Below are 11,268 nucleotides of genomic sequence, written 5' to 3'. Positions count from 1 at the left end.
CTCTGTCTGATATCCTTTCCTAACCTGGCCACTAGGTGGCGCCCTTCTTACCACAAATCCTACTATCATATTTTTGGAGTATCCCACTGCAATTCCTATTGTCCTTTCCAGTTCCATAGTTTACCACTGCCACTTGCTATTTCTCTCACGAGCAACTCCTCTACCTTACCCAGTACTATTTCACATACCCCCCACTTACCATACAATCTCCTCAAACTCTCTACTGTTGAGCTCACCCTTACCTTTACACCTGTTTCTCTCTTCTTGCCTGATTGTTTTCTGCAACTGGTCGTCTTGTTCTTCCCCGCTCCGTTCGCTACACTTACTCCGCTCCCCACCCTACCCCCAATTCCCACCCACCCCCAGGGGTCCTACCTTTATACTCACTTAGACACACCCAAAATTAGCTAACTACCTATCACAATTTCCTGTACATCTAACCAATCTACACCTTACTCCTACTCCTACAACCACACCCTCTCTCCAGAATCTTATCTAAACTACCTCACCTCACCCTATTAATACATACCGTGTAGTCCTACACTTACTAGCCTTATACTCAATAAAAATATGCCTTTAACCCTTAACTCAATCCTTCCACTTCTTCTCCTTAACATCCTGCTTTACTACTACACTCTTACCTCCTACGAATATCTTAGGCTTAGCCAAGCTCCTGCCCTAGCCAAACATACTACAACTACACTTCCTCTACCTGACCAAACACATATTAATATACTATCAACCTGCCCCTACCTTCCCCCTCTCTACCATAAAGTACACCATTACAGATTCACAACCTCCAAACGGTTCTATCTACTACCCATCAAATACACAAAAGTCTTTCAAGCCCCACAAACACTTTTACTGATACATGGGGACATCCACCCCAACCCCGGTCCCAATACCCTCCTCAACCACACCCCTTCAAACCAAACTGCTAACTGTTCTAGCTCACCCTTCTCCACTGACTCCCTCTCTATTGCTCACCTAAATATTCGTAGCATTAACAACAAAATCACACAACTCCATGCCTTAATTGATTTCTACGCCTTTGATATCCTCTGTCTCACTGAAACCTGGCTTAAACCCAGTACCAAAGATAACGAATTCACCCCCCCAGGCTATAGCACCTTAAGACAAGATCGTCTTAAGAAAAAGGGCGGAGGAGTGGCCCTCCGATACAAATCCCAACTTCAGGTAGCCTTAATTGACTCCTTGCCCCCCTCCCCAGCAAATGCTGAAATACTTTGTTCCAAATTCCAAGTTAATAAATCCAAGGCTATAAACATAATATGTTCCTACATTCCTCCAGGCAAAAACATCAACACCCTAGAAAATATCCTAAGCTGGGTCTCCTGTAGCTTTCCCCAGGAAACCATAATCTTAGGTGACTTTAACATAGACTGGAACTCCTGCATATCTCCCAAACCCACCATTCACCTTAATCTCTTTAACTTTCATCAAACCATCAACTCCCCTACTAGAATACATAAATCCACCCACAAACAAACCATTCTAGACTGGATACTGACCAACAACAATCCCCTCTCCTATAAAACAGGAATACTCCCTGACAATATCAGCGACCACCTCCTTACCTTTATCTCTAAACAAAAATTCAACAATCCCAAGCTCACTACTTATCGTACCAAATATAACAAAACAGATTTCAACCTAGCATCCTTTCAAAATGAACTCAAGAAATATAACTGGTCACCACTAAAATACCTCCCAATAGATGAAACAGTAACCCATTTTAACAATACCTTCCTACAAATTCTAAACCAGCATGCCCCATCCCGCTTAGTCAGAGTCAGTTCCAAAGCAGCCCCATGGCTCTCGAAAACAACTAAACAAACTATGCGAGCTAGAAATAAATTATGGACTAAATGGAGGTCCACAAAAAACCCTATTGACCATCAAAACTTCAAACATCTGAGAAACAAAACAAAGAAACTTACCTATCTGGATAAGAAAAACTACCACTTTCAATATCAACAAAACCAAAACCCAAAACAATTTTGGTCAGGAATAAACAAACTACTCCATCCAGGCAACACCAAAACACCTACCCCTGCTAGCCTAGCACAAACCCAACCTAACATAATAGCCAACACTTTCAACAACTTCTTCTCTCAAACAGTCACCTCACTTGCAAGCACCATGACTCCCCCCCATCCCTCCAAATTACCCCCACTCAAAACAGCATCCACATGCTAAAGTTTAATACCATCTCTACAACCTATATACGCAAACTACTATCTAAACTCAAACCCTGCACCCCTTCTGCCGACAAGCTTCCGGCTGAATATCTGCAACTAGCTGCAACCAAAATAGCCTACCCAGTCTCCATCTTAATAAACAGAACTATAACTGAATCCAAAATCCCATCCTGTTGGAAAATCTCCCATATTATTCCCCTCCATAAAGGAGGAAACTCCAACGAACTCTCCAATTTTCGGCCTATTGCCCTTCTATCTCCTCTATCCAAAATAATGGAACGCTGCATTCACCATCAACTTCTACATTATCTCTTGAATAACAACTTGCTTGTAGACTCACAACATGGTTTTAGGCCCTACCACAGTACTTCAACTGCCCTTCTCTCCTTCACTGACACTATCAATAAAAATCGCAATAACAACCTGTTCTCCTCTGCACTATTCTTGGACCTCTCAAAAGCTTTCGATATGGTCAACCATCAACTTCTCCTCGATACCTTAAAATCCCTCTCACTTGATTCACAAGCATTACAGTGGTTCAACTCATACTTGACTAATAGAAAACAAGCAGTCCTCTGGGACAGCCATCTATCCTCTCAACTCCCAGTTACTATTGGCGTCCCACAAGGATCCATCCTAGGTCCCCTACTTTTCTCTATTTTCATAAATAACCTGCCCACTTCCCTCCCGACATCCACTTGCATACAGTATGCAGATGATTCCACTCTCATCTGCTCTGCTTCTTCCCCAGCAGAACTCCACTCTGCTACCCAATTGGTCTTTACTGCAGCAGAAAAATGGTTTCAACATATCTGTCTCCTCATAAATCCCCAAAAAAACAAACTACTACTTTTCACCCCAACCTTTAAATCCACGCCAATCACTTTTTCCATTGTATCCTGTAATGGCACTATCATCAAACCTGACTATTCCACAAAACTGCTAGGCGTCACCATAGACAATCAGCTAAATTTTGACTATCACATTGATCTAACTATTAAGACAGTCAATAAAAAGATGGGTGCCCTTTACAGACTAAAGCCCTTTCTTACTGCTACTTCCCGAGTGGCTCTCGCCCAAACTCACCTCATTTCTACATTAATGTATGCCTCTCCCTCTTTTATCAACATATCTAAAGCTAATCTTCAGAAACTGAATACAGCCTACCACAGTATAGCCAGATTTGCCACTGGCTCTCTATTCCATACTCATCACTGTCTTAACTTAAAGAAACTTAACTGGCTTGAACTTCCAAACCTAATACTCCTGCAGCAACTGATCATCACTTTTAAAATTCTACATTACCCCTCCAACACACCCACACTAAATAACCTCATCACACCTTATAAAAATCTCACTACACTTAGATCAGCCAACAAACTTCTAGTTACTACTCTGAAATCTCACAATAAATCAGGTGATTCCTTATTTGCAAACACTATTGGTTCATATTGGAATAAACTTCCCACAGAACTTACCTCCCTAGGCTCATGTCACCTTTTCAAAAAACAGATGAAAATTCACCTACTAATACACTGGCTATGCCCCTGCTCCAATCCCGACTGAGCTCAGCAAATTTATTACTCTCTCCAGTCTGCTCCTGTTGTACCTTCGCTCTTCTGTTCAAATTTCAGACTGACTTCCACAGTCCCCTTTTTGTACCATCACTCTTTTGTTCAAATTTCTGTTTGACTTCCCCTCTAACCATCTGTTTTTTCTGTCTCTTGCTTCTTTTAGCTGACCTCCTATAACCCTGCTACCTTTTGCATTCATCACTATCTTTGTTTCCCCCTCTCCTTTTCCTACTGGCTACTCCTTAGCTTTACTATGTCCATAATACTTGTACCAAACAGAAACTGTACTTTTTCCACATTCTGTTTACTCCATTTCTGCCTTTCCTTATCTCTAACTACATAATACCTGTTACACTACCAACCTGCATATTTATCACTGTATATTAACAATTTCTTGCTTTTTGCCAATACCTGACTTGTTGTCATGACTAGTGACTAGTGATATTTTTTAACTATAAATTGCATTTTATGATACTGGAGCTTTTCTCCTCAGCCCCTTGGCTGAATTTTGATTGTCAACTAGTCAGACTAGTCCAGGAAAACTGTATATGCATTTGTATATTGCCTTATTACACTATTCTTATTGTTAGTTTATTAGTGACCTCGTAAACTGTAGTGTCATAGTCTGATAGTGAAGCTTTTCTCCTCAGGCCTCTGCTGAAAATGGACATGTATCCAGCCAGACTAGCCCGGTTAACAAATGTAAAATAAAAATAAAAATAAATAAATAAATCTCCCATCTACTTACCCTAACCTATAGGGCACACTTATGCAGACTCCAGGCAATTGTTGACACAGGTGATACACAGGCAGGACTTGCTAGACATTTGTGTAACTTCCTCAGTGTTGCTGCATGTATCTGGGTAGCCTCCCTGACCAGTTTGCACTATGTATTATCATCTGTATTGGATGGCCATCTGTGTCTTGTCAACATTACTGTCGTCCCATATCTAATACACCTCTAGATGACTGTCTGAACTGTTTGCCATGGAATATACAATGGTGAGGTAATGTTATTTTACCCTACTCCTGACTACTTCCTTTCAGATATGGGATCCATGTCCACTCCTGACTACTTCCTTTCAGATATGGGATCCATGTGTTACAGGCAGCTGGCCAATTGTCATGGACATATTTCTCAGAGAGCAGATCATTGCATGGTGTGACATAGATGCCTGTACTTGACGGCAGGTGTGTACTGCAGAAGAGTGAATGCTGTCAGTACATCACAAGCTGCCTCTACAATATGTTAATTGGAGTGTGTGCACAAGTATGCTTCTAGTGTATTGTAAGGATTGTAAACCCCATATTTCTTGTCCTAACATAGGATTCTATTTTATACATTAATTACACATGTTAGGTGCACATTACAGGTTGTAAAAAGTGTGGAATGTGTTACTGTGCTCTGTCATTGCATATATCAGGAACAGTTGACACCATCATAGGGGTGTGTACACTGTTGCATCGACTGTATGAGGGTTATGTTTCATACATGTCCCTACTGTAGGCCATTTGTCCCACCATTTGGTTTGTTTCTGTCCACACATCTTGCACTGACGGATTGTGAGGTATACTGCAGGACTCCTACCTACCCTTCACCATGGTGACCACTGTGATGCTGTGCAGTTAACACCAACAAAACTGAACGTTTATATCATGCACTATAGGTAGGTGTGATAAATGTGTTCAGGGCATATAGCATGCCCTTAACATGGCCATTGTATTTGCAAACAAGAACAAAATAACCACATACTCATCAGCCATAGGCTGCTGCCCCAGTTGTATACCTGAGAAACCTACATAGTTGTGGGAGAGATGTAATTTCAGTAGCCACAGCATTTCAGAACATTAACAGAACAAACAGCAATACTACAGAATATGCAGCCCAACACCATAGATGTGCACATCTGTGCATTACTAAACTCCAGCTACAGACTATCTTCTCTTATCTGTACACTCCTCAGACATTGGTTGGGTGCCACCCATCTCAACAAGGCTGGGTTCTGCTTCATGGTGGGTGTGCCAGGTGGGTGTACCAAGGCTGGCTAGGAGCTTTCTGTATGTGTCAGTGGGGGCTGGATGGCTGCAACCCCACCTGTGGCTAGCCACTCTCTTGTTAAAGTAGCTGCTTGGTTCCATGCATGACGCAAAATGTCAGTGGCGTGATAACAGACCTGCTCATAATGCCAGTTCTGTTATCCAGCATCATTAACCCTGTGGACCAGTTCTTCCCACAGGGTTGTTCAGTCACGTAGGGCTTCTGTGCCACGTCCAAGCAGGACATCATATTGGTGTATGAGATACTGAATGATTATATCATTCTTCAGTGAAGTAAAGGGTAGTAGCCTTCCTTGTGGCATAGCAGCTGGAAGACATAAACAGGAGAAAAGGTTACATGACCTCATACAGTTGTCTACTTGCACATCAACACAGAATATTAATTGACAATATTCCAAACTACAACCTAACCCTATAATCAGCTGTCATTACACTCCTGGCCCTGACCTATCTTATTTCACCCAACGTTGCACAGTTAACTGCATAATCCTCTATTCTCCATTCATTTCTGTGTATAGGGATGACAGTGGCCATCATCCATGTGGATGGTGTGTGGATGGTGGCAAGTCTGTGTTTGACTGTAGTGTGTGATGGAGCTGTGAGCACATGCCTTAGTTCAGGTAAAAGGCAGACAGTGATGTTCTCATGGCCCAGGGAGACTTGCTGTTGTTGCCTTCAGTAGGCCATATGTACATGTTCACTATTGATGAGGGGGGTAGTGTATTTGATGTGCATATCCCCCTATAGAATTTGTGTGGACAGGGTGGCACTGTTAATACCTAACCTGTGTGATGCATGTTGCCTATATCCATGGCATGTGTGTATGAGGTGTGCTTTACCCCCAGTACAGGTTGAATTGTGTTGTTGCCTCTGAGACTGACTACATAAGTCAAGGCACTCTGTTGCAATTGTCCTTGGTGGTGTTGATATGTCTGATTTATACTCATAATCAGCCTTACACAATGCAATGTCAGCTGTGAACATACATGTTCACTAAGATAGAGGTGGACTTGCCCCCAAGTTGTTGGCTGTGCCTATGTGACCCTGTACGGCCAATATAGCATCCTATTATGTGCTTTGTGTATCACTGCTGTCCACCAAGAGGCATTACTCTCTCCTTGGTGGAGGTTACATTTACAGGTCAGGTACTGCTGATTGCATATAACTACAGTGGATATGAAGTGTACACACCCCTGTTACAATGCCTGGTATTTGTGCAATTGCAACATGACACCACAAAAGCTCATTTCAAATAAATTCACACCTGTAATGTGACCTCTATCCTTTACAATTTGATGTAAAACATGATAATCGGGTCTGTGAAAACATATGTTGAATAACAATCAGTCCAATAAGCCAGTTGAATGAGTGTGCACACCCTTAAAGTGATATGTTGTGTGAACACCTGTTGAGATAACTACAGCATCCATTTGTCTTGGTTTGCACACTCAATAGAATTGTATAGGTTATGGGTCACATTTGAGGTGTGGAACATTTTTGAAAGATTATCTGTGGCCTAATTGTCATACAGCACACAAATGTGGCATTCCAACAGGGGTGTGTAAGATTTTGATATCCACTGTATATAGGTATTGCTATAGCTGTTGGTGTTAGGCATGGGCAATGGGTCATAACACAGATGAACACTTCACTGATTACTACATGATAATCATGCTGACTGTAGTACCCATTTCAGTGTCAGGGCAATACAGCAAGCAGTAATTCATTTCTGTTGCATGCACTGACACTGATATTACACACGTGCAACATGCATACCCTATTTTCCAACTGCTTGTAACCCATGGTAACAGTTTTGTTCCTTCCAGCTGGACATACACATACATACATGTGCCCAGGGGATACCTGGTATACATTTGTGTTCTGTGTTAGTATGGCACACTGTATTCACAGTCTTGCTAATCAATTATACTTCTCAGCCAATTATACCAGGACTTCAGGACAAAGACCCACATCAATGGCTGACAAAAGTAATATCAATATTGATGCCATATTACTCTAGCTGCAACATACATATTTAAGTTAATTGCACATTAGCCTTTGGCACCACTGTGATAACCTGAAAGATGTCCAACAGTCATAACTACACTATTATGTTACATTGTCATTGCTGGAATACTTGCCACTGGTTTGGCTGACATAGGTCAAGTATATGTGTGTGTGTGTGTGTGTGTGTGTGTGTGTGTGTGTGTGTGTGTGTGTGTGTGTGTGTGTGTCTACAGATATCAGTCACAAATGTGCTTATTGTCCAACAGAACACTGTACAGTTGAATGTTATTAATTCAAGATATCATATGCAGTTCGGCACATGTCTGCAACAGTACTGTACTATGCACATGCCCTATATATGTCTCTTAGCTTTCCAAGACAAACATATATCATACTCATATTCACAGGTAACATATGGATATGGACAACATCCCATTAACTGGCCTAGCAGTAGCACAGTCACAACTGTTTGACAGACACAGTAATGGTTGGCAAATGTGAGTTGTCCTTTCCCAGGGTGAGTCAGGCAACTGAGCTGTGATACCACCTCTCAAACTCTTAGACCATCACATGTGGACAAACCCTAACATGATGGGGGGGGGCGGTAAATAGGGACATATTGTACATATTCCTGTTACAGAGTTATGAAGTTTTTACTATAATACATTTTGCATCACTGTGATTGTTCTGAAGAATGTGTAGTCTTACACTCAAGTGTTTGTCATTACTTCATGACTTCAGTCCTCAGCTATTTGTCAGACAGGTAGAGATGTCAAGAGGAGCAGACATAACAGTCTGATTTTAAAATCTCGACATTCTGTGAAGATTTGTACAGTTGACAGGTATGGCTGTGATGTCTCCCACTGCAGACAGAGCCAGATGCTATGGCCATAGGAGTTGTACAGCAGGACATCAGTATAGCAAGTTTTGATGGCACATATACATTTTTAAAACTCAGCTATCCCATTATTACAGATCAAGTAATACATTAAATTACATGCTTAAATGTTTCACATACTTTTTTGGGGGGGTTATATATTCAAACTTAAGTGTTTTGGTTTGGTTGTTGTCTCGCTCTGTGTTGTTTTCTCTCTCTCCCTCTGTAGTACAGGGATTGAGTGTGTTTGATTAGGTGACAGCATGGCTTTTATAGGTTATGGTCATGACCAGGTGATGGCCTATGCATCAATTGATGTTCCCCACTTGCTAATTGCATGCAAAGCAGCTGTGTACTTCTTCCAATAGCTGATGCCATGGCAACCCACTCCTATAAATGTGTAATTCCTGTGGCTGTTGCCCCTTTACCTTGCCTATAAGGAACACATTATTTTTGTGTGTGGGCAGCAGTGTTACAGACAGCAGGTGAGAATATCGCTTACAACACGACATGTGGACATAGGCCAACTACAGGTTTATGTAAGGTTCCAGACATTGGGACAGAGTGTGAGTATCACTGTTATATGCTTTGAATACTGCTAGTTTAACAGGGTTTGTGTGTACATGCTAGTTCTGCATAGCTTGCAGTCTGACAACCTTATGTGTCTGCATAGCTCTCAACTGTAGGGCTATCCACATAATGGTTAGGGTTTGGGCCACTATGTTTAGTGTGTTCCCCAGTAACTTTCACAGTATATGAGTGCAATACATCGAATATGGCCCTGTGTTTAGCCCCATGTCCTCCACTTATATACCAAGCTTTGTCCAGATGTCATGCAGTAAGAGGTTGATAGGTATGGGCTCTTATTATTTAGTGCTGACATTCCTGCTTTCATCCCACTGATGTTGTGGACTCCCATTCATGTTGTGGGGTATGGGCCAATAATATGGGCCATAGGCTAGACAATGTGTGTGACAGTGTACAGTCAAGAGGTCAGTATATAGTAAACACTGTTATATACCCAAGTAACACATTTTTGGGGGGGGCACATGTTTCACTCTTAGGCTGTTAGTACATGTGAGAGATATTACTAATAAAACCATACAAGGTATGTAGCTGTACATTTTGATACTATGGTGATGGGGACAATGGTGGGTTAGAGGTTACTACAAAACTACTACTAGTTGCTACTGCACAACCTCTAGTATTCTATCAGCTTTCTGAGAGTGTAAGAGAATATTTATAATCAGTCCCTATTCGTCCACCATCATGTTATGCTTTGTCCATATTTTTGCCTATAACAGGTTGAGAGGTATGGGACTGCTGACGACAATTCTGACAATTGGAAAATGTCCTGAAATGGTAGGAGCAAGAATGAATCATATGTTTCCTTTAATATTTGCATAATTCAGTTATGTTGTATTTTACACACCTACATGCTGTAAGACATGGCATAAATAACTGAAATAGTACAGAAATAAACATTTTTTGGGGGGAAACAGTGGTGTTATGTGTGTTTTTTAATGCAAACATTCTCATTTGTGTAAACATATCACACTCTGGCCATTTGATAATATGGCAACTGTAGGATTACTGGCTGTTTGGGTTTCACTTTGCTCTCTTTAATCAATTCAATTACTTGCCTAAAAGATTGCTGTATGTCTGGCCACTGTATAAGGCCTATCATGATTATGTAGCAGCAGAGTGTGTACTTGTTATTTGGACTGTGTATGTGTGGGGTCAACAGATGAATGTCACATACCACCCCAGCATTCCACCTACAGTATGACCTGTCTGCAGGATATGTAGGGTATTGTGCGACTCTCATGAGGGATAAATCTATCCACACAGCCATTGTACTGTGGTGTTTGCTAAGCTTACCAGTATTTATCTGCAAGTGTGTTGTTTATTATATATATATATATATATATATATATATATATATATATATATATATATATATACACACACATATATATATAGAGCAAACATTCACAGATATATGTTTACACACATATAAATATATGTATATGTGTTTGTGTGTGTGTGTGTGTGTGTGTGTGTGTGTGTGTGTGTGTGTGTGTGTGTGTGTGTGTGTGTATATGGGTTCAAAACTAGTAAAGGCTGTTTATTTTGTTGCTGTGCCGAACAAGGGCTCATGGTGAGAAGGTTATTAAGGCACTTTAAAGCGGCTTTAAGAGGGTTTGCACAGGTTTGCATGAAGCTAAGCGGAGCTAACATACAGTTAAACGTACAGGCATTTAAACTGTGTGGGCTTGTCTTAGTGGTGCTTACCAATGTGCAAATCCAGTTAGGTATGATAACTACTGTTTACCTATGCTGAGCATATGTCAACTGGTTTGCCTGCCGCTCAGCGATGGTAATACATGGTTAAAAGTATAGGCGCTCAATTGAATGTTAAGTTTGATTAAACAAGCCTAGGTTATGCAGCTCACGTGGTGTTGTGGTATGGTCTCTGACTGCACTGTACAGGGTCCTGGGTTCAAGACATGTGACTGCTAGCTTTTTT

The sequence above is a fragment of the Protopterus annectens genome, chromosome 14.part0 (genome assembly GCF_019279795.1).
Source record: "Protopterus annectens isolate FY-2018-M chromosome 14.part0, PAN1.0, whole genome shotgun sequence".
NCBI lineage: Eukaryota > Metazoa > Chordata > Ceratodontiformes > Protopteridae > Protopterus > Protopterus annectens.
This window is presented reverse-complemented; position numbering follows the sequence as displayed.